General features: G+C 42.1%; 1 protein-coding gene across 1 annotated transcript in view; it reads right to left on the bottom strand.

Moving 5' to 3' along the window:
- Nucleotides 1–23,510, bottom strand: part of EPB41L3 (erythrocyte membrane protein band 4.1 like 3) — a 139,936-nt gene extending 116,426 nt beyond the window's left edge. Inside the window, exon 1 of the mRNA XM_090039730.1 lies at nucleotides 23,273–23,510. The gene's annotated coding sequence lies outside the window, so the exon portion shown is untranslated. The remainder of the gene's footprint in view (nucleotides 1–23,272) is intronic.
- Between the last annotated feature and the right edge of the window lie 322 nt (nucleotides 23,511–23,832).

The following is a 23,832-nucleotide window of genomic DNA, read 5'->3' as shown; positions in this document are numbered from 1 at the left end:
TTTAGAGTGCAGGCACCAGGCCAGTTTGAAATATTCTTTAGTATTTAGGCCTCCAACCATTGCTTAAGTTCTACTTAAGCACCTACCGTGACTACTAAAACTGACACCCAATTTGTGCATCCTAAATTAGCTGAGACATGAGATGGACAATGAGACCTTCATACATGGCAATATGAGGCTTGATGAAAAAAATAATTATAAAGCCCAGTAACAAAGTTTAAAATTCCATTTTTATGTCATCTGAATTATGTTTTTGTGCGTTTCAAATGAAATCCAACTTAATAAAAGTTAAAGCCTAAACCCTAAACTTATTATCACTTAAAACATAATTGCTTAAAAAATATATGTTGTTATACCATCTGCAATAGCAGGAAAAAGTACCCTATCTAGCGTAAATTCTCAATTTAGCGGTTTAATGATTATGTCAACCAGGAAAAATCCAGGAAAGTCATGGCTGCTAATACTCACATCTAATACACCTCAACCCAAAAACAAACAAATGAAGTAACCGAACCACTCTCTTGGTATGGACAAACACTTGGAGTAGCTTCAAAAAGGGGAGGAGGAACTGCTGCTTTGGAAGCCTGCAAGCAGCTATTTATTACGCTGTTAGTGGTATGCATGCATGATCCTGTAGTGATTCAAGTGAGCTAAAATTGCCCCATCTCTGATAGAGCAGAGTTAAAGCTGAAGTGGTTTGGCTGTTCTTATGTCAATATAGGCTCAGGCATACATACCACAACAGCTGATGTGCCATCCCAAGCAGCAGCTTCCTCCTCCCTTTTTGAAACTGCTCCAAGCACAGGTTTGTCTATACTTGCTGCATGTCCTTTTCAGGGCCCCAACCCCCAGTTCTGCAAAAACTTACATACAAGCTTAATTTTTAACATCATCAGCATTTCCATTTGATTTACATTGTTAAGTTTGTGGGTACATTCCTCCAGGATCAGAGCCATAGACAGTATTCTTAGCATTTATCCCTGTTGATACAAAAAGGTAAAAAGCTGTTGCATAAACAGCATGTTGACCAGCCTTTTTTAACTCTGCTATTTTAAATCTCATATTATAGAAGAGAATGGCACTTGCTAAGATAAGCACAGTTAGATAGAAAAGCTTTATGCAAGTTTGCCAGTCTGAGAATTCAGCTTCCTGACAAGAGGCTTACACTACTTTCCCTTGCCTGAATCTACTTAATAAAGAAACAGCCAGAAATTGCATGACCTCTGCCACATACTATGGGCAACAATACTAAAGTGTACATGCCTTAACAATAGAAGAAGACTTCTTCCTGCCATATTTTATATATCCAAGCTAGCCTACTTTTTGGAAGACAAATATTACTTCTTTTTTTTCAGAATTATATTGAGTAAAGTGTATGAGTCACCAAATTTGGTGCCATTTCAGCATGCTTTCTGTTAACTCATGTTAAGCATGTTCTAAACCAGAGGTGGGAAAAGTCCAGTCCATAGGCTGGATTGGGCCTACAGTGGACTCCATTTCCCAACAGCCCCTGCAATGGGATGTTCTGGCTGCCACCACCAGACCTAATCCCACTGCCTGGGCACCCCAACCCACCTGCCCTGCACCCACTGCCAGGTGTGGGACCCACATGACCAGGAAACACAGCCGGGATGGCACCACCACTGGGAGAGTGACAGGTAGGAGGGCCTGGGGAGAACCTGGGATCTTGGGGTAGTGACAATGTGGGGCCTGGTCTGGGGTAGAGGCAGGATCTGGTACCCATGGGTTCCATGGGTAGGGGTATGCAGGGAGTGGATCGTGACTCTGCTCTAGCCCTACCCCATGCTGTCACAGCCACAAGATCCTGCCCCAGACTGGCTCCCCACCTAGCTGTGCACCCTGCTAACATGGCTCCTGTGGTTCTGTGAAGGCCCAATGGAGACCCCGGGAACGCAAGGCTGTGACTGAGTGGGACCAGCCCAGGCAAGAACCCCAGTTCTGCAGCCCCACGCTGTCTTAGCCCTGTGTTCCTGGGGTCCCCATGGAGACCAGACAGGAGCCACACAGGCAGGGGCTGCTGGGAAATGGTGTCTGTCTTTTTGCCCACCCCTGTTCTACACCCAATTTACTTTGGTTTTCTCTGCTACTTCATAGCATTTTATATGCAATGGAAAGTTTTAAAAACGAGCTAAAAGCCATCTGGCAATGCTCTGAATCGTGATAGTCCCCTATATAAACCAGACTGTCCTTCCAGAGAAGTATATATAGACTGATGGGACGATTTCTTCTTTGCTTAATTGAGAGACAGTCAACATACCCAGAAGGGCAAGCTGGTTTATATAGGGGACTGTCTTAATTCAAAACATTGCTATAATTTTTTAATTTGTTTTTATATCTTGTTTGTTTATGAAATGTTGTTTATTTCTGCACACACACATTTTAATAATGTAGCATATCTGGACAGCCGGAGTGAGACAGACTAAGAAATCAAACTGTTGAAGCCCATTCAAGTAGTAGGGCTCTGGCTTACCTCTACTTATGTATTAACAAACATGACATAATAATGGATTTATTTGAAAATAATTATAATCCTTCCTTCCCGTTATTAGCTTTTGATATAGCAGTACTACAAGAACTAACCGCCTGAGCATCTGGTGGCAGTATATTCATAATTGTTTAGCCAGTTCAATGCCTTAGTACACTTGGGGGTGAGGAGGGAGAAAAGGAAGGGAGGGAGGGACAAAGATGGCATAGGAAAAGCTCTTAATATTTTAAAAAACACTGTGTCTGGTTTTAAGAGCTCTTGGGACATAAGGTGACCAGGGCTACAATGCTGTCAGTTTCATAATTTATTAATAATTAGGGAATAAAAGCACTTCCACTGTAAAAAGCAAAGGATAAGTCTATTCTATTTGCTGGTCTCTAGCTGAGTCTACCACATTAAAATATGTATTACTTCTGTCTACCTGTCACTTTTTGTAACATGCTTAAATGAACTGATCTGCAAGGCAGAGTTCAAACTACAGCAGGATCAGATGGGCTTTTAGAGAAAACTTATAAACAGCCATCAGCTACTCTTGAATATGCTAGCAAATGTACCCTTTCTGAATGGTAATATTCAACCCTTGTTGAAACAAGGATTATTAGAAGGGTGGATAATGATGGACTTCAAGTTATTCCATTTGTGTTACAAATCAACATACTAAGCCCTGAAAATAGAAAAGAAAATGCTCAATCAAGGATTTTTTTCTTCTTGCTCTCTTTTCCAACACCAATATGCTATGATTTTGAGTTCTTGTTTTTATTGTGCGCTACAAAAAATCGTCAGATGCAGTGTAGGTGACCTTACAAAGAAGGTCACATCATTACAGTGATTACAATTTTGAACACCAAGCATGGTAGAATTAGTGCACTCTCACTGCACTAAGAGAGAAGCTTAGAAAAATTCAGCAAGTCAAGCAAGAGGACCGTCCTATGCATTTTCCAGGAGAGGGGTTCAGAACAAGGCAAGGCAAGAGGGGCAAAAAAACCCAAAACCCCCCCCCAAAAACCACCAAGCCGGAGTATGCAACACTAATTAGAGTCTACAATCTTTCCACTGCTACAAAACAAGCACACAGGAGGCTTAGGAACTTGTATACCCTGGGGCTACATTAGCAGCTATGGGCTTGGCTGCTTTTTCACACAGACGGAAAGTCTTTTCCTTCTAGTCCCTGCTTCCAGTAATAAAATATCTTAAGTGGACAGGAGACCTTAAACAATTGGCCAAAAGATTCACAGTTTCTCTGAAAAGTGCAGTGGGAAGGGTAATATTTGTTATCCCCAGCAACTGTGCCATTTGGGTGAAATGCCAAGTAACTGTCTGATGCACGCCCTCATGAAACTATGCCAGTAAGCTGGCATACCACTTGCTAGACAGTGCCTGGCATTCAAAAGATTCTTCTACTGAAAGCTTACAGAAAGGTTACCTCATGCTGACATAACTAGATGCTAGTGTGGATTCAGATGTTTGCGAGTTCTTAAAAGGAAAAGCAGCTTGAGAATCTTTAAGGGCATGGACAGGATACCTGTATAATCCAAATTCATTAATATAGATAAAATGAGAATAAGTTGAATCCAGACAACTTATTACCATCAGAACTACAACTGTAATCAACATAATTTTCTAAAGTAGAAGGAAAAGAGAATTAAGGAAAAAAAAAAACCTGCCTAAGCAAGCAAGCAAAACCACAACAAAACTAAAATACACGCAGAGATATACTTGTATATCCTACGCACACCAAGATATACACACACCAGAAAACAAAGTACATGAAAACCTGTGGACTTGAGACACTTTCCTATTTTAAGACCGATTCCTACTATTTTAAATTCTAGTACAAATAGATTGCATTGCCAATAGGGGAAGGAAGGGAGAAAACAGGGCTCACTTTTCTAAGCATCACTTGACTTGGATTAATATATCTGCTGGCATAAGAACATGCAATTCTTTCTTTAAGGAAGAGGCTGAAGTGTAAAACTTTTCACCCTACTCAAGAGTGCACTGTATTTGTTTGCTTTTGTTCATTCACACTTCAGAAAGACAGGAAATTCCTGTGGTGAATTCTTGTCCAGCATTTTAAATACCAAGTTAAGTGCTTTCTTTCCATTGCCAGACAGTTCACTACGGCATATAAGCACTTTAAGAAAGAGAGGTGTAAATACCGTTATTCTTTTCTGTCCAGTGGAAAGCAGTTGCTCTAGACCCATTGCCAACAATCACTCATTGTTGCAATACTGCTTTAGTTTTGGATATGCACCAAGATCCTACAATCCTTACCTCACACGAATAGTTTCTGGGCAGAGAGGACAAATCTGTTAGCATAAGAGGTGCAGGAAGAGTCAGCTACATGGCTACAAAAGCTAACTGCTCTAGCTACAAGTACAATATAGAAATATGAAAACCGCAACAAAATTTTTTTTCTAAAAGTCAATTTGACTGAATTTTATGTGCTAGCTCTATATTTAATATAATTATTTATTTTGAATGATCTAAGAGGAAGATTATTCATCATGTTGCAACAACATAATTATTAATACCCAGACTCTTATAAATCATATTGTTTATGGCTCCTGGAGGTGGACTGGTTCTTTTTCAGTTAAAATATATATATTTTAATCAAACAAAAATGTGCAATTTTAAAATATATTTTAAAAAACAATGGTTACATGTGGCATCTCTACTGTACAATTTCTACGTTAGTTGAAGGAATAAAAGTTTTCACACCAACGTATCAAGGTCACTGTAACAGATCTAAACGGAGAGGCAGTAGGTCTGTTATGTTGCTCATTGAATCTAACAACTGAAAACGTAACATATATGTTATTTACCAAGAAAAAAAACCCCACACATACATAAACCTTTTTTTTCCAAAAATAAGCTGCTGGAAATTGTGGTGCATCTTAAATGAGGAAGTGCAGGGAGCAGAGGGTCTGATCCTGCTGAAGCTGAACTGCCCAGCCCTGCTTTTTGAGCTAGGCAGACATCACATCCTGCAATGAGCAACCACAGGTTTTTGCTCCTCCCCTACTGCAGCTACTGTGAAAAATACCATACTTGTTGGTATTTGCAAAGAAATACTATAATTTACTCCAATACAAGATGAGGCTAAAGAAACTGGAGGGTAAGATGCTGGCCAGTGGTAACACAACATACACCTGAATGACTAGAGCTCAGTGGATAGAATTTGGAACCAATTTGACTAATTTGGCCTGAGACACAAAATTAAAAAAACCAAAACAAATAAAACATGGGTGCCAAAGTGCTGCTCAAAAGTGTGTTTATGGAGTACCTGTGCTAAAACATGCAGAAGTTTCAAAAAAGATAACATGCATCAGTTCTGGATAAACCAAGTGTATGGGTACTATAAGCAAATTGCTACAGACATGTTTAATTTCAAGTCTATTGTTTTCAAAATTTGCTCCTCAGTTCCATGTGCTCAAAGATCAGTGTCTGACAGTAAAGAAAAGGGGAAGAGGCTGCCAGGGGAAAAAGCTGGGGTAAACCAGAGAGCAAAGAGGGGCTCCCTAACCCCCATTTATTTTTCCTGCTGTAGCAGTGGGAGGGGGACAAATTCAACGCAAACCTCCAATTCTACACTTGAAAAATTATGACACATAAATCTTCCATATATAGAATCTAATTATCGTGGGGATTGTTTTATAATCAGGATCATCTTGTAGTCAAGTAAATACAGTATATTTTCTCTTCATTCCACCTTTCAAGAACATGGTGCATGTCTTATTCAGGGACACGTATTATATAAGAAAATACAGTATAACATCCCTTTTACTGCCCTCAATCTTTATGCATTTAATAAAAAAATTCCTAAACAAATAACTGCTTCAAGTCTATCATAACCACTCACCAAAATTAAATAACCTTCTCCCCTTCTCCTGAAAGAATCAGCCACAGTGATTAAAGTATATTAAATAAATAACTTGCCTCTTTAAAAACAAAAGTTGTACTATTGTGGATTGCCGCCCCACCCCAGCAAAACCCATTCTGGGACAAGATGCAATTAAGCAGTGAAAAATAAGGTGAATTTCAAGACAGGCCAAATATTTTTTTAAGAATTAACCCCAGCCCCCCAAGAAAAATGACACTAAGAATATTGACCCAGCCTTAGCTACAAAATGGTGCTAGTGACTGCTATTATTAGCAGCAGGGGGATTTTCCAAGCCACATGCTGCCAAAGGCAGAGGAGTTTGAAATGTCCAAATTCTAACCTTTACGCAAATTCCCAGCACAACTGCAATTATAATTAGTGTTTCAGTAACCAAATTCTGAAGGGCAGAATACTTGCCTTCTAGCTTGCATTTATCTCCGCACACATGCAGGTGCTGTCATGTAGTTCCCTGCTTTATTCTCACAGAGGGAGTAAACCATGACCTAGTTGTAAAAGGAACACGTCTATTTTTCTCTTACATACATACCTTACTGTGCCTAAACTAATAAAATGATTTCGTAGGAATCAGCTGCATACATCAGTAACTGAACAAGCAAGGCTTTTAAAATGTTTAAAGCAAACATATATTGAACACTAGCCTTCATTTTTATTCTATGTGTACTTTGCCACTTGGGAGCCTAGGGCAAACAGCTGTCATTAACATCCACCCCTTCTACTAACACTTTCCTTAATCTCTGAAGGGCTTCCCAGTCTATAATTAAACTTTCCAGCTGCCACACTCAGAGATGGCACCAGTACACATCACTTGTTTCACAGTGTTCCCTAAAAAAGTCCTCTTTGTAATGTCCAAGACAATGCACTGGAACCCCAGCCCAATTCAGATTTGGTGCCAACTATTCTCATTTTTCCCCCTCCCAAAGTGATGTTAAATTTTCCTAAGAAATGTGAGTGTTTTTGCTTCCTTAAAAAAACAAAACCAAAAAAAAAAAAAATACACCAAAAGTGAATTATTAATAAGCAAAGCACAAAAAAAAAAACTGAAAAAAGGTTCATGAAAGTGAGTAAATTCTTCCATGTGGTGTGTGGTGAAATAGGCTGGAAAGAACTGTCCATCTACAATCACTTCCAAAAACATTCAGTTTAAAGCCCAAAACTGCCTCTAGAAATACCAGAGATCTAGAAGGATATTCTTCAGAAATTAAAGCAAAGCCAAACATCTCATTTTGCCTTAGCAAGAAACTTCCAATTCAGAGTCAGATCCTGCACACCAACACCTGGAAAGACTGCTTTTCACAGTTTTGTAAAGATCCTGTCTTCTTAGAAGAGAGAAGAGCATATTTGCTTGATATGGAGCCAATTCGAACAGTCTGCCTCAACATTTTGACTTAATACAACATGAGTGGTTTCACAAATGGAGAGAAAGAGAGAAATGTGCTTTGTTTATACACCCATAACTAATCAACCTCCAACTTGTTACAGCTTAGCTTGCTGGCGAGGAGTGGCAAGCTTTCCCTTGCCTTTTCGCAGCACGTACTTCTGAAGAAAAACTATTCCAACAATTCATAGATAAAACACTCCACAAGCTCAAGTTCGGTTAGTGAAAATACAGACCAAAGAGTGTGTTAAAGTTCAGCCACCCCTGCATGATGGAAATTAGCCTAGGCAATATCATTTATGTATTCCACGCAGACAGCCCAACAGGACACTCGGTGCATTATCACTTTCAAAATACAAATAAACAGCATTTGCTCTACTACCAAAGTGTTGCCGTTACCAGTATCATGCGGGTGCCATTCATAACTGGAACTGGCAAATGTCCATCAAGCATCCCAATAATGTTATTTAGCCCGAAGCGCTTGTGCAGTCCGCTGATGGAAGATACTGCAACATTCTATGTCAGTTGCTCCCTCTTGAAACGCCACCTCTTAAAATGTTTAGAGGTCACCATATGATATGCTTTGGCTTTACGTTTTGTCCAGCGTGTTAAAGATAAACTGAATACTTTGATCTAGCTTTCATACGGCTGAAAATACAGAATGGTCGAGGAGGAGATTAAGGCTGCACCCTTTCTTTGAGTTATCTGCTCTTTAAACAAGGGGAAGAGGGCACAGGGAGGAATGAATTAACTTGCAATTTAGTCCGTTGCTGAGGCTGTCAATTTTCTCCTTTTGTGCCTGTAAAATGCCTCATACTATGAATGCCATGGAATATTTTATAAAAGTTACACGCTCACTCTTAACCTTAATGATTAAATACATTTTCCCTGCAGTGAGCCAGGTTTTTTTTTGGTTTTGTTTTTTAAGTAGACTACTTAAAAAAAAGTTGTGCTTTAGGCAACTCGGGCTAATAAAAAAAAAAAAAAAGAAAGAAAGAAAATAAAAAGCTATCTTTTCAGTACAGGGAACAAGACATAAGCCTAGGGTTACTATATATCCAGGTTTTCTTGGACATGTCCTCTTTTTGAGTCCTCTGATCTCCGTCCGGGCAGTTTTTTGAAATCTGAACCAACGTCCGGGATTTCACGTAACTCCACTGGTGGGAGCAGGGGGGGTGACTGACGGCAGGGACCACCGTGTCAGCACACGCACACACACGTGTACAGCATGCAGCCTCAACAGCTGAATGCAGGTAAATCTGTGGGAAGCAGAGGTGGGAGGACCAGGGCTTGAGGTGTGTGTGGCAGTTACTTGGCAGTTCCTGTGGGGGGGGGGGGGTGGCCAGGCTGGGGTAGGGCAGGGGTAAGTGGGTGAGGGGGCCCCTTAGGGCAGTGGGGAACTCCAGAGACACTGCCCAGGAGGGGGAGATGAAGCGGGGGCTGTGGCCAGGCTGCCTAGCATGGTATGGGAACTCCAATCTGGGGCAGGGCATGGCACAGGCCTCCCCTCCTCTTCCCTCCCACTTGTGCCAGGGCTGGACTTGCTTTGCTGCCACCCTCATGAATTGGGTTGCCATGCTCCAGCCCAGTTGGGACAGGGGCAGCGGAGGCCCCCTCTGGCAGGGCTAAGGGAGCAGGAGGATGTAGGTTGGGAGCACTGGCAACGCTGTGGGGCTGGCTTGGGAACGAAGGCATGGGAGGGGAGGGGAGGTGGGCTGCAGGTTGGGGGTGAGGGGTCCCCTCAACAGGTGTCCTTTTTTTTGGAACTGGAAATAAGGTAACCTTACATAAACAATGATAAAAGACTGTCCAGGAATGACAACCTTGGAGAAGGTGGTGGGAAGGGGAAGATTTTACAATGAGAAAATAATGCTTTTTTATTCTAAAAAACCCCCAACCAGTTAAATACTATCCTCTTTTCTCCCCCTTTAAAAATATTTTCTCTTTTATAAATCAACGTAGGCTAGAGGCCATGAAAATGTTTAGACTTCAAATGAGAACTGTTCTGGAAAGTTTGAGAATACAAAGACAAGGATGTCTCACCCAAACCTTTGTCATTCATAATTATAGGGTAACTGCTAGCCTTGTGACTGATATAGTCTAATTATTCAAACGACAGAGAAAAATGTTACTATTCTAATAGTCTACCAAAAATAAATCTAGCTCATTCTACCTGATGCTTTTTGCATAGTGACTACAGCAACTACTAAATTTAAAGAAAGGGCATTTGCCTTATTACATGGTACCCAGAGGGACCCGAGGTAGCAAGCAGAATCTACGTGGAGTCTATGATACCTCTCATACATCTGGTCCTTGGCCATATGACTCCATATTGCTGGACCCACATTGCAGTATGCTGCCTGGCCTCTTCCACCAATCCCAGATCTTTCTCACAAAAGACCCAATCATGGTCCTGTTCCTGGTAGGATTAAATGGCAAGATGAATTCAACTGTTAGCCAACTACAGAATTTCGGATCTTTGTGATTTGCTGGGTCTGCATAGTAGGTTATAAGGGAACAGTACTGATGAAATGAAACTTGGTTTCAGAATACAGTGATAACGCCTCTGTAAGTTTAAACTATGTAGCTGACATTATTTTCCCACCTTCTTATACATGCCGTCCTTGGGCTGACCCCTGAAAACACCATGTACTCAAACACCTTTAACCAACAGTGGGATAGGAAAAAAAAGGCTTGATTTACCTGCCACTCAGGGTAGAGAAGAAGCTGTGCCTTAACGATACAGGCACTCCAGATTGGAGTTTTCCACAAGATAAACTGTTAAACCTGTACCATAATTCACATACACACTAATGCCTCACCTGTATTTTGCTCATGCATGAATGAGTCCTTGCCTGTATTTTCCTCAATTGCTTCATCTCCCCATGGCATATTACAAGTAGCCTGAACAAGACTCAAATAGTTTTGTGGCATGGTGTGCATGATTTTGGGATGGCTCAATGATGTATGTGATTCACCCACAGGGTGCAAATCGTCCCAAATGAACATCAAAAACATTGATCCTGTGCTATATTGTCAGACCTCCTGCATTTGCTATATATTTCAACACGAGTTTTAATGCTGTATTACATTATAATTCGTTGGTATTTGGTATCAATCTCTGGTTACACACACACACACACACACACACACACACACACACACACACACACACACACACACACACACACTACAGTGGGACACATGATAACATACCCCCCTGACTTCACAATCCCATGTAAAAAGCGTCCAAAAACAGGCAAAGGGAGATGTGCACTCAGCTGACCTGGTTTTATTTGGGAAATTTGTAGACAATGCATCTCCTTGGCAGAGACCTTGATTCATTTGCCAAGTTCCATCCTGCAATGTTTTCTTCTTGTTACAACAGCTTTATAGCCATAGAGGACATTAGTAAGGAAACAAATCCTCAATTTTAAGCTTATAAAAACAGTGAAACTTAGCCCAATAGTTGCTTAAAAGGAATGCAGCCAGGCATTTTTAATAATCTAAATATATCTACTTTAATAGTTTATAACTTCTTGGAAGCTAAAAAGTGACAGATGTTTTCTTACTGAAATTTATACCCCTATGGCACACACACTTGGATATTGCTATAACATCCAACGCATGCTGGCATTCATGCTCAACTCCCCCCTGCCCCTCCTCCAGCATTTAAACATCTATCAATTCTACTGGGAAAACAAACATTTGCACAGACTTTTGCAAACTTGTTAGAAAGGCCATCAAATTGGGGGCCAAGCAACCTTGATGGCGTTCTTTTTAAGTAATGTCACTAAGTCAGTGGTGTATCGAGCATCTTCATTCTCATAACAGCTTTAGTTTTAAGACATAATAAACACTGAAAAGATTATGAAAATCTTGTCTTGGTGGAGAAAAAAGATGGGCCAGGACAAACAGCAAGACTAAGAGGAATGGTACAGCTGCTCCTCTGATGAGACACTGAAGTATTTAGAACACAAAGGAGTTGAGAAACTTATTTCAAAGTTGAGGAAAATTTATTGCTCATGTCTACACAGCAAATATTTAAGAACAAAATAGGAGGTATGTAGCAACTGAATACAAGGACAGGCCAAAAAAACTGCTTTGGTAGAGGGGTACTTGTTAAGTAGCCTACACACACATATTTGCAGATATTTAAATGGGTAGTCTAGTTAAAAAGCATTCCAGGTATAATATAAAATCAAAATGCAAAAGCAAAACATGTTTTTGAGATATCTCAGAGATGCAGATGTGCCCATATCAAAAGTCTGAGAATGCAAAATTAGTATTTAAGCAATGTATATGGAATATATGGAATGCTTTTTAAATGGACTACCCATTTAAATGTTTTATGCAAATGTCTGTGTAGGCTACTTACCAAAGCAGACTTTTTTTCGTCCGTTCTTACATGCAGTTGCTACATAACTCCTATTTTGTTCTAAATGTCCTCTCCTGTGTAGACACGAGTGGTATACTTTCCTCAATTCCTGTCTTCTAAATATCTTCGGTGTCTCAAAGTAACAGCTGTACTGTTCCTCTTGGTTCTGCCATCTGCCCTTGCCCTTCGTTTTTTTAACATATAGAAACACACACACACACAGCTCCCACTAGTGCTCCCTCTGTACCACAATAAGGCACCATGGGTTCTAATACATGACACCACAATTGATCCTCCTGCCATGCACATGTGGTATGGCAGGAGACACAATTGTGCAAGTTGCGCCTTAGATCCCACTATGCATTTACTTGCATGTGCAGAGGAGGCCTCAGGGTACATCTACACTGGAGTCATCACTGTACAGGTATCAGAGCTCACTTCAAACTAGCTAGGCTCAGGAACTAGGGATGTAAATATCATTTTTTAAATTATCCGTTTAACCTTCTCCAATTAAACGATTAACCAGTAACACATATACCTAGTCCTGGCTGTGGGGTGCCACCTGCACAGAGTAGCACAGGAAGCCTGGGGCTGTGCACAGACCCACTTGGACACAGCTGCTGCTAGAAGCCTCTCCCTGAGGCCTTTGATAGCAGAACAAGCCCCAGACAACACAGCCCATGTGAAGCGGTGGGTGGCTGCAGCAGGCAAGAGGCTTTCCCAGCCTGCTGTAATTGCCAAGGCACTGGGAGGGAAGGAACAGACTAGCTATGAGTACAAGTACCCCCTTGCCCCTCTCTTTCCTCTCCCCTCCGATCCTCCCTTTTTTCTTCCTGCCTGCCCTGCTGCCTTCCTGTTCATGAAGCACCCTGCAGCTTCTCTTCCCCACTGGACTGCAACACATGCTAAACTTTAACTGGTAACGCATTACCAGTATAAATATACTTATGTTTAAATGTTTAACCTTTCACATCCCTATCAAGAACCAGTAACCCACTACACTTGACTCGCTGTAGTGAACCATGATGGAAAGCAGTTATAAGCATCTTAAGTTTTACTAAATTAAGGCAGTGGCATAAACTCCTTGGGTTTAAAACACATATATAAAATTCTCCCAATGCCTCCAGACTTAGCCACTCTCCTCACCCAGACCAATGCATACAAAAGACTTTCAAGGATAAATTCTTTTGAGCTCTTGCAGAGAATTAAATGCAGCACAGAAATAATAGAAAGTATCATAAAAATATTGATTTCCAATGGAAAACTTTTCTTTTGGTTCTTTGCTTCCTGCTCATACAGAATAAAACTGGGAAGATTCTGAGATAAGGGAGTGAGTGATTGATGCTACTACGGTAAGCACTGCATTACTAGAACAACACTGATGAAGTCTGTTGCCTACAAAAAACTTATGCCTTTCTGAATGAGTTAGTTTCTAATAAGGTGCCACTCTGCCCTACCTTCTGCATCACTAAAAATAGGTAAAGATGGGGTCTTTGCTATAGTCAATGGACCTGTTGCTTGGCTTCCTTAGTCCAAACATGATAGCCAAATTATATTAAGAACTTAGTGGCAGGCTGGAAAAGGCAAGGTACAGGCATTCAAAATGAAAAGGGACCCTGACAAGAAAAAGTTAAGTGAAGTCCTACCATGTCCTGCCAATGGAGTAAGAAAAATTCCATCTAGGTTTGCAAAAATTTGTGGAACTGTAGGTTGCAAGTTAACATCACTAAGGATGGGGGAGGAGGGGACGGAGCCCAACCCAAAAGCAAAAGACACCTCAAAAATGCAACTCCCTCCCCCTCCGATAAAATAAATTAATAGCTGTTTTTATGCAACTTTGAAGAGCTCAGCCTCTTTTCACAACATGAGTATTCAAATCTATGATACATTTAAAGTATGCACATAGAAAAGCAGACATGCTTAGTACATGCAAAGAAAACATCCAAGTAGATGGGCGCTCTCTTTTTCCTTCTTTAGTCAACAAGGTCTTCACAACAGGGATATTTTGTGATGTCTTCTTCTTTTTTTTTTTTTTTTTGCTGAAATGTCACCTGAGCAAAGGAATCTGCAAGTATTAAACATCATACATAGTTCTTAATTAATGAAAGCAACCAGACTGTCTTGCAATAGTCAAGAGGGTTTTTTTGTTTTATGTTTTAATGCCTTACGACAGCCAGGATGCAACTGAACACAGTGTCTGAACCAATATAAATATGAGTTCTAAATTGAACTGGAAATCCCTGTCTGATATAGCAGTCTGCTGCAGTGGAGAGATTTATCCACATTAATCACACCATTGTACAACTAAGTGATCAAAAACAACAGTGCTGGCACAATGTTAAAAAAAAAAAAAAATCTTTATAATTGTCATGTCTCAAATTCCATTTAGAAGCCCTCTCACAGAAGGTCTGCAAAACTCTTTAATAAATCATACAAATCAGAGAGGGAAATTAGGTCATCGTGCCCACACCTCCTGCCTGCATCACAAGATGGTTTCCTCACATTATAATGTTGAGTGCTGTCTAGACAACTTTTAAATCATTCAAGTGATGGGGTTTTTCACTAGTTCCTGGTGGGGGGAGGGGGCAAGAGACCAGTGAACAGTCCAGAAAGCCCTAATGACTGCACATCTCCCACCAGACTATCCAGCCTAGTTTTTCTTTTGTCCAATTTTATTATATTTTTCCTATTTATAACCCCTTGCTTTCTTTTAAATCTTCTCATAATACTGCATCAACTACTGTTCAACTAAATTTGCTGCTCAGCAAGCATTCTTTGGTCTCTCGTGTAAGCTCACTATGGTGTGCTTCTATTTTTAGGAGGAAAAGAGTAGGGGGAGGAGGGGAAGTGGGAATGGAATGAAAAGCTATCAATCACAGCTGTAGAAGAATAATGCTCCAATAATGAAAAATACATTATAATGCTTTCTTTTATTCATTTACAATTAGTCAGGGTTCTAGAGTGATCCATAAAATGATACAAGTTACAACATAAAACAAATAACATCGCTATATATTTGATCACTACATCTCAGGTCTGATGGGCCACTGCTTTCTTCCAAATTTTACAGCAGTATTTATCCATTGACATGAAGGGGTTACATTAGCTTTATGCAGAAGTACTGTAATATGACGGGCAATCTAGCCCCTCATACAAAATAATACTGGCTGGGAGGTAGCTTAGTCTTATGCACACAGCAGCGGCATGGGAGTCAGGAAAGCTGGGTTCTAGTCCCAGCTTTCCTATCAACTTTGAACAAGTCAGTTCTACTGTTTCCCTTCCCAGCCTCTCTCTCTTGCCTATACAGATCATAGGTTCTTTACAGAGATTACTCCTCACTCTGCATGCAGTGCCTAAACACATGGAGTTGCTAGTCACACAGACAAATTAATACTAATAACATTGTCACTATTCTGACAGGACACATTTTTATACTTCTTCTAATTATGCCTTTTATTAAACCTCTTTTTATTTATACTGCAAGATGAAACACTCCATTATAAGAAACAGAACTCAGTTTTCCTTTGCTCACATAAATATTTTCCAAACAAATGGTGAAGTTGACATAAATTTCTTTTACAAATAGACTAGAGAGTTTCAGCCAACAGAGTACAGGAATTAATCATTTTAACAATGCCTGAGATGTGCAAAGAGTTTTCCTCGATTTTGGCTGAGGGCTGAAAACTAACCATTTGTTCTACATTAATGATCCTTTTCATTAAAACACACACACACCCCTGCAGAAAGGAAGAAAAGGTAAAGATTACAGCATAGCACACACTATACAATGTACATTACCCACTAAGTGAACTGTTAAACTTTTCAGGAGATAGTGACAGCAGTAATGCCACGCCCCCAGCACAAAAAAAAAAAAAAAAGAATCCCAATGATTACAACATTTAACCCATTGAATTTATCACCTGCAGATTCCTCAGGGATGTTTACAACACAGCTAACAGAATAGGGTCAGATTCTGGAGACTACATAAGCCAAGCCCCATACACAGGATTGCTGGTTTCTGCAGGGCTATTTGCAGATTGAGATACTACATTGCACAAATGAGCCTTTAGGCAGCATTAACATATTTCCTGAAGCTTCATAGCGAGGTTGCTGGTGCTATTTAAGCGAAGTCTTGTTTGCAACCCACTATACTCTAGGAATGTTTCTCAACCAGGGTGCTGTTTCTCCTGGGGTGCCTTGAGATCCTCTCCAGTGTGGATCTCAAGCCAGGCACTGTTAGCTGTGCAAACACGATTTGTACAAACCTAGAGATTTCAAATAGGAATCCAGAGGGCTAAAAATATTCTGACCTGCTGCAATCTCTCTCAGTTCTTTGCAACAGAACAACTGATGTATTATTTTTCTGTAGTCAAGTAAGTGAAAACTAAGAGCTGGCATTCCCTGAGGTGTGCCTTGAGTCTAAAAACCTTGAGAACCACTGCTCTAGGAAATGGGGAGATGTCACACAGAGTTGTGTCTAGCTTTATAAGAAGCAAACAACTTAACTTTGTCCAGGGACTAACGAGATGAATCCCTGCCAATTATGTCACAGCTGTGTAGCATAGATGATGCACAGCTGAGTCCTCTACCCACCTGCAGCCACTGGGGAACTGCTGCTGAGGCTGGAGCTGCTCCAGTCCAAGGATGCAATATACATGGCTTCCACCAGGGATTTCTTGGCAAGTAGAGAGCAGACAAGCAGTAGAATGAAGCAGCACATAACAGGGAATATAAGTTTCTGTGGGGCTTTCTCCCTGCTGCCCCTAAATGTCTCCTTCTAGCCCATGATAAGTAGGAAGGCTCTCTCAGATGGTAGCAAGAGGGTTGACCTTGGTGGTATTCTACGTGCTGGGGAAAGAGTCTGAGGACCATGAGGTATAGTGCTGAGAAGTTCTAAACTGTAGAGTGGTTAAGTAAGAAGGATAAAAGGAGGGTACTCAGGCTGAGAATGAGGGAGAAGGGTGGAAACGGAACTGTATCTTAGGTGACAGGGTTTTCACTCAAAAGGTTCTCAGACAGAATGGACTGGTATAGCTAACACAGAGATAAAGGAAGTCAAATGATGAATGAAGTTGCAGGTGAACTTGTGATGTGACATGGAGGGCCAAGGTTGAGCAAGTGCAATAAGATAGGTTTGAGGGAAGGAGTTTGGACTCAGACAGGGACAATTCGGGAGAGAACAGGGTATCTGTCACTCCCATAATTCTGAACAGAAAAGGAGTGGGGGAGGAGGGGAAGAGAGAAAATAAAAGCATTCTTATCTTTCCATTTCCATACCAAATTCATCATCCTTCAACAAAACAGTTTTCCCTGTGGCCCACCTCCAAAGACCATGGAGATGTGGCTTTTCCCACTTTAACAGCATTATCCCCTTTCCCCAGGAGGTTGGGAAAGTAAGACTGCCCCACTTGTTACCCTGGGTACCAGCATCAACTTCCACTTTTAGTAACTGGAACACTGTCCTAACACCAAAATCGTTCACAATACATATACCACATGTACCCAATTACAAGACAACTCTGAAATTAAGACAACCCTACTCCCAGCAGGAGCAAGCAGCAGTAGGGAGCAAGTGGTGAGGGGCCAGGGGGTGGACGGAATTAAGTGGCCTGACCACAGCCCCTTGTCTCTCCTACCACTTGCCCTGCCTGTGTCCCCCCCCTTAGTACCCATACCCCCTGACACCTTTCCCCTGCATCAACCTGCACCTTGCCCTCTGCCACTTGCCCCCCACTACTTCGATGCCTTCCACCTGTCCCCCATATGCCTGAAACCCCTGGTGCCTGCCCTCTACAACTTATCCCGTTTCTGGTGTCTGCCCCACTGCCATGTACCCTCTGAACCTGCTCCCACCTGCTGCTGCTTACCTTCCCATTACAGCTCCAGCTCACACCCCACTCCCACCCAGGGCACAGAGCACATGCTAGTCCTGACCCCAACTCTGCCACACAGTGGTGGCTGCAGCTCCAACCCTGAGTTAAAGCCGGAGCTGGCCAATGGGAGAGCTGGAGCCAGTATGTGAGCTCTACTCCCTGTATCACGGGCTGGAGCCAGGACTGCAACTGGAGGGTAAGTGGCAGTGAGGGGTGCTGGCAGGGAACTGAGATGGGGAGGAAAGGAAGGGATCTAGTGGCTGTAACTCTGACCACAAGGATGGAGTCAGGGCTGCAGCTGCTGCTCCTTCCCCCCAGCTTGTACTCAGATCCAAGACTTTTTTTCCCTTATGTTGAATGGTGGTGGGGGGAACCTTGTCTTGAATTCAAGTAAATACAGTATATTATTGTATGAGACAGAGAGAGACAGAATATTATACCCCCCCATCACTAAAAGTAGCTTAACAGAGGTAAACGCTAAAAACAGAAACTTTGGCCTTTTCCCATTCTGTGCAAGACCTGCATAGCTCTACTTCTGATGAATCACAGCTCTGTTACCACTCCTGGATTCTATTATGTTTATCAGTAATTTTATAATGCAAACACATACAAACGTTATGCATATTTATGATTATACATGCCCACTCCAATTTTCCCCCTTTCTACCCTGAAATCTTGTACGCTGCTCACATATGCTTTTGATTTCTCTTAGTCCTTGCCTCCCCCACCACATTTCAAGTCCACTGTTTCCGCATTCTTTTTTAACCCTACAAAAACTAAACCCTTTTCACAGTAGGAAAAGGTAGGCAATTCCTCCCTTTCTCTCGTACAGATTAAAAACTGAAAAATTACTTTTAAGCACTGAGGGCCTTCAAGATGAACAATCTGTGAAGGAGAGTGTGACAGAGGAGGAGAAAGATTTTATGTCAAAACAGTTTTTTTTGCATAAGCACCCTATAGACAGGCAACTCTCATCAGGTTTTACTTTTATTTATATAGTGCCTCAGACAATGAACCTCACAGGTATTCAGAAAGTTAAAATTTCTTCCTTGCTTTCAAAACTATTCCATATAAATCATTTTGCCAGTACAGTAAGAAACACAGTAAACCACTACCAGCTAAAATGTGAACTTTTCATTTTAATTCAGGTTAAAAGATAAAATCAGCCAATTATTTGAGTCACATTATCCAGTTATTCATAGAGGAACATGCAATTTGCATTCACATAGCCATGATATTATCTTCAAAGTAATTTGCTTGTCCCAAATACTGACCCCATTTCTGGTTTTCCTTAGTTCTTTATATTCCTCCTGAGGTTCCTCTGCTCTACTGCCTATAGTGACAGACATTAGTAATGGCAGGAGCAATAATCGTGCTGGGCTTCTCTCACTGACAAGGTAACCATTATTTTGAGTTTGCTGAGAGATTCTCTTTCCAAAATGGCAGATTTGGAAAAATAGTCACTTTGCTGTTACATGCAAGTATCCTCCCTAGATCACAGATGCGCCAGCTCCATTACTAGGATGAAAAGAAATGGAAACACAGGAAAAGGAAATATACACATCCATATTAGTACTAACCAAATATGGATCTTTCAATTTTACTTTCTGTGCATAGCTGCTGGGGGTAACCCACATATGATTCCTTTTAGTTACAAGCACAAGGGTCAGAACTATAACTTGGTCATTTGTTTTTAAACAAGTGACCATAAATGCATATTAAATACCCTCATTTAGAAATTAATCTGTCAGCACTGCCCTCATCACCAAACTACATAAAGACTGCAGTTTAAAAGGACTAGAAAATCTTCAAGTTTGTTTTTAGCAGCTCATTTCAAAAAGTTTACCAGTAACTCAAGCCTGCTTACTGCAATTACTGCCTTTTTGTAAAGCTAATTTCATGTCACTTTCTTACTCAATTATTCTTCCTTAACTCACACTATTTCTGTGCATTTGACAGCTTGTCCACCTGATGAAACAATCCATACCATAGCAGGAAACTAGCATATCCCTCTAACTTACCACCCAGCTGTGCTGAGAATTATTAATATTTTCACAGTTGCACTCACATATTACCTCCAATTGATGCCATTAATGAGAGTTCAAACACTTTTGTTATCACATGATGTTTTGCCAATTTAAAGCACAGCAAGCAAGATCCTAAAAGAAAATAGCCCATGAAAATATCTTCTTTAAAAAAAAAAAAAAAAAAAAAACAACCTTGCCCTGCAAACTGACAAAAGCTTTCTGTATGCTGTTTAATTGGAAAAGATGTCATAGCTGTAATAGCACTTGCTTATTAACTAAGTATGCCATGACTAACAGATAAGACTATTAAATCTTATGAAATAAATATTCTTTTATAATACAACTGTAAAATACTTTAATTTGTTCTTCCCAGCCATCACACATGTTCTGGAACAAGAGATCTGCATGAGCCAGGTTTAATTATCATCCATTTTCAATGACTTTTCTATTTGTTAATTCAATATCATATATGTAATACAAAGAGGATACCTTACATTAATTTTAAGAAGTAGTAACCTTCTAAAAGGAATACATTTCCAATGCACAAAGAAGATCAAATATACCCAACAAAAATATATTTGTTACGTACCAAACTAACTGTAAATGCGTATATTGTTTATAAACAATGAAGCCCTCAAATACTTGTCAGAAGTTTGTTCTCTGAAGGTAATTATTTAGCCATTTTCTGCTGCAGATAACAACCTGCACATCACCTTGTTTCATCTGAAAGTACAAACAAGCATTAATTTCACCTCTACTTGCCCCTCCTTCAGAAGCACAGTTCTGCTGTAGCCACCAAGACAAGGCTAACCTCAGTCTCATTCATTTAGCAGGCACAAAGTTATACCAACAAAGCTGGTCCAGACACTCTGATTTGCAGTGCCCCACCCTCATTTCCTTGAGCCAGAGTGATGTCACAACATAAGGCAGCGCAATGACTTCACTGCTACAGTTCTCGTTGCTTCTAGGCACACACCCCTTCTCGCCATGACAAAGGCGAAACCTCTACAGCACAGCAGCAAACAGAGGCAAACACTCATGAAACAAGCTCCTAATTTATCCAAGTTTCCAGTAATACTGGCTAACCTTTTAAAACACACCAAAACAAAAAAAATACCATCAGCTGCATCATAATACAGTACTTTAATGAGGTGGTACTACCATAAGAAATGACTTGAGGGGAGGAGTCATAGTTGACTATATTAGTCTGATTAAGGTAAAATATTATATATTTTCACAATTTCACAGTGCATTTAGGCTGGTCCTTTCTGCAATTAATTATTCATCACCGCAGTGAACAGGAGTGTAGCAAAACAGAAGCTCAAGGAGCCTTTCTGCTCATACAGAATAAACTTGCAGTCGCTCCTCACTCTAATGCAGTGTTCTCCCTCCCTCCTCTATTACGTACCTCATTACTGAAGTGCGGATTTCAGCCTCACACCAGAGTTGCAAATGTTATCCAAGCAAACTGGTGAGACAGTATTAAAAAAAAACAAAACCAAAGACCAATGCAGCATGTCTGCCATATTCTGAATTTAACCAATTAAATGACAAGGGAAGATGCAACACGAAGATGAGCCTGACTTGTTACATCCCATGTTAAGGTTATCCTCCATATTTGTAGAAGGCAAGCTTATAATGAATTACTTCCATTTGCTCCAGATTTACTAGGTACCACTTCTTTTTAAAACATGTTTTACTTATGGGTCTACTGATTATAAACCAACTATGCAACTTCATATTACATCAAATAAAAGCCTAAGAACAATAATTTAAGCATGAGAAAAGTATTTTATTTCTAGGTTACAAAACTATAAAAGTCTGACAGCGTATGAGACGTAGGTACTTGTACAACCTCACTGATCACACTGACTTCTGACCTGTAATTCTTCAATTCTTTTCACTCAAGACTACAAGTGAAGGTAGCAGCTTTTCTCCTTACTGCTTGAAAGCATTGTGAAACCCAAGTGTGTGCAATCTTCTTCTCAGATATAAGGAACATTTATGCATCTACTGGAAAAAAAAAATCCTATTCCGAGCAATGAGTACTTTATTGGAAAAACAAAGCAACCCAGAAGTTTGTGATACTGCCAGAAAGATTTTTTAAAAGCAGTGCTTGAAAACTAGTGGAACTACAGAGTGCTTTCCTGTCTTTAATGATTAGGGAAAGGCAAATTTTCTGGCTTTGTACAAAGCTGCTGAAAGAAAAGTTTCAAGTGAAAACATAAAAGCCCTCGTCACAGCTATGCCTGCTGCCCACCGGGCATGCTGGTCTCAGCTGTAACACAAGACTCAGGCAAAGGGGGGCTAGCAAGAGGTTTTATGATGGAGCCACACCCTCATTTTCTTTCAGAGACCTTGGGAAAATCCCTGCAAAGGCCCAGGCCGACTGTTGGCAGCTGCAAAGACGGGCAAGGCTCTGACAAGGCCTGCAACCAAGGTAGAACCAAACCCAACTCTGCCTGGCCCCAGAATAGCAGGATGGCATGCGCGCCCTGCCCACTCACAGGCAGCATCTTAAGAGCGAGCTGGACCCCAACCCACCAGAGTTCCCCACAAAGTGCCCCTCTGTCTGGAGGCATGGAAAAAACTGACTGTCTTTTCTCCCCCTCGGTCCCCTTTCCCACCCTGCCCGCCTGATTCATGCCATCTGCTCCTCTCCATCTTCGCCGCAAGGACTTCTCCTTGCCCGGCCAAAACGCCGCGCTGCAGCTGGAGGAGGAGGAGGAGGAGGAGGAAGAAGAGAAGTGGGGGGGAAAGCAGCAGCCCCTGAGGAGACCTGGGCGCCTGCGAATGGAAGGAGCAGAAGAGAGAGCGCTGCCACTGCAGCGGTTCCGAGCCAGGAGTGACTACGTGACCACACCCACCGCATTGCAGAACCCGGCCGGGCCGGGCACTGGGGGGGCAATTCCTCGCCCCCAAAACACGCGCACCAAGACCCTGGTTCTGCCCCGCCGCACCCCCGCAGCCGTGCGTGCACTGAACAACCCCTCCCCATGCCTCCCGCCCCCTCCCCCCACACGCACAGGGAGTACAGTGCAAGCGGACAGGCACCCCCAGACGCGGTGCTGGATCCTGAGGCGAGGTGGGGAGAGGGCACGGGGATGCTACACGCGCGTGGACGCGCACACATACAAATACACTCGCGCCCCCACTTAAAAATGGCTCCTGCTCGCTACCGATGTATGTGGGAGCCCCCCCGGAGGTACCTCGGCGGCGCGGCGCGGCGAGGCGAGGCGGGCTTGGGGTCCGGCGCGGCGGCGGCTCCGCGCGTCAGCAGCAACCCCAGCCCCGCAGAGCTCTGCCCAGGACGAGCCCTCCGCCGGCTCCCAGCAAATCAGAGCTGCGGAGGCTCCTCGGGAGGGGGAGCCGGATGCGGAGCGCGAGGGCCCGGCGCCGCCGGGGGGGCGGACACGCCCGCTCTGCGCACACCCGGCCGGCTTGGGAGGCAGCGGCGCTCAAGTGCCCGGATCTCCACCTGTGTCCTCTTCCCCCTGCCAGGCCAACTACCGCCTCGTCCGGCACAGGGAGGACAACTTCCCTTGTGCCAAAACGCCCAGAAGATAACCCCCTTCTAGGGAGCCAACGTCTGGATCTAGGGAGCCTCCAGCCTTTCTGCCCTGCTTCTCCATAGTCTAATGGCTTGTGCCTCAAGATCCTTTCCAAGAGTGCCCTGGGGTGCCATGTTGGGCCAGCAGACCTGGCAGAGATTTCAAAGAGGTGTTAAAAACCTTCTGACCTGGCGCTGTCCAAGCTCTCTGCACCAGCA

The sequence above is a fragment of the Crocodylus siamensis genome, chromosome 3, assembly GCF_052110815.1.
Source record: "Crocodylus siamensis isolate JL-2025a chromosome 3, ASM5211081v1, whole genome shotgun sequence".
Taxonomy (NCBI): domain Eukaryota; kingdom Metazoa; phylum Chordata; order Crocodylia; family Crocodylidae; genus Crocodylus; species Crocodylus siamensis.
This window is presented reverse-complemented; position numbering and strand designations above follow the sequence as displayed.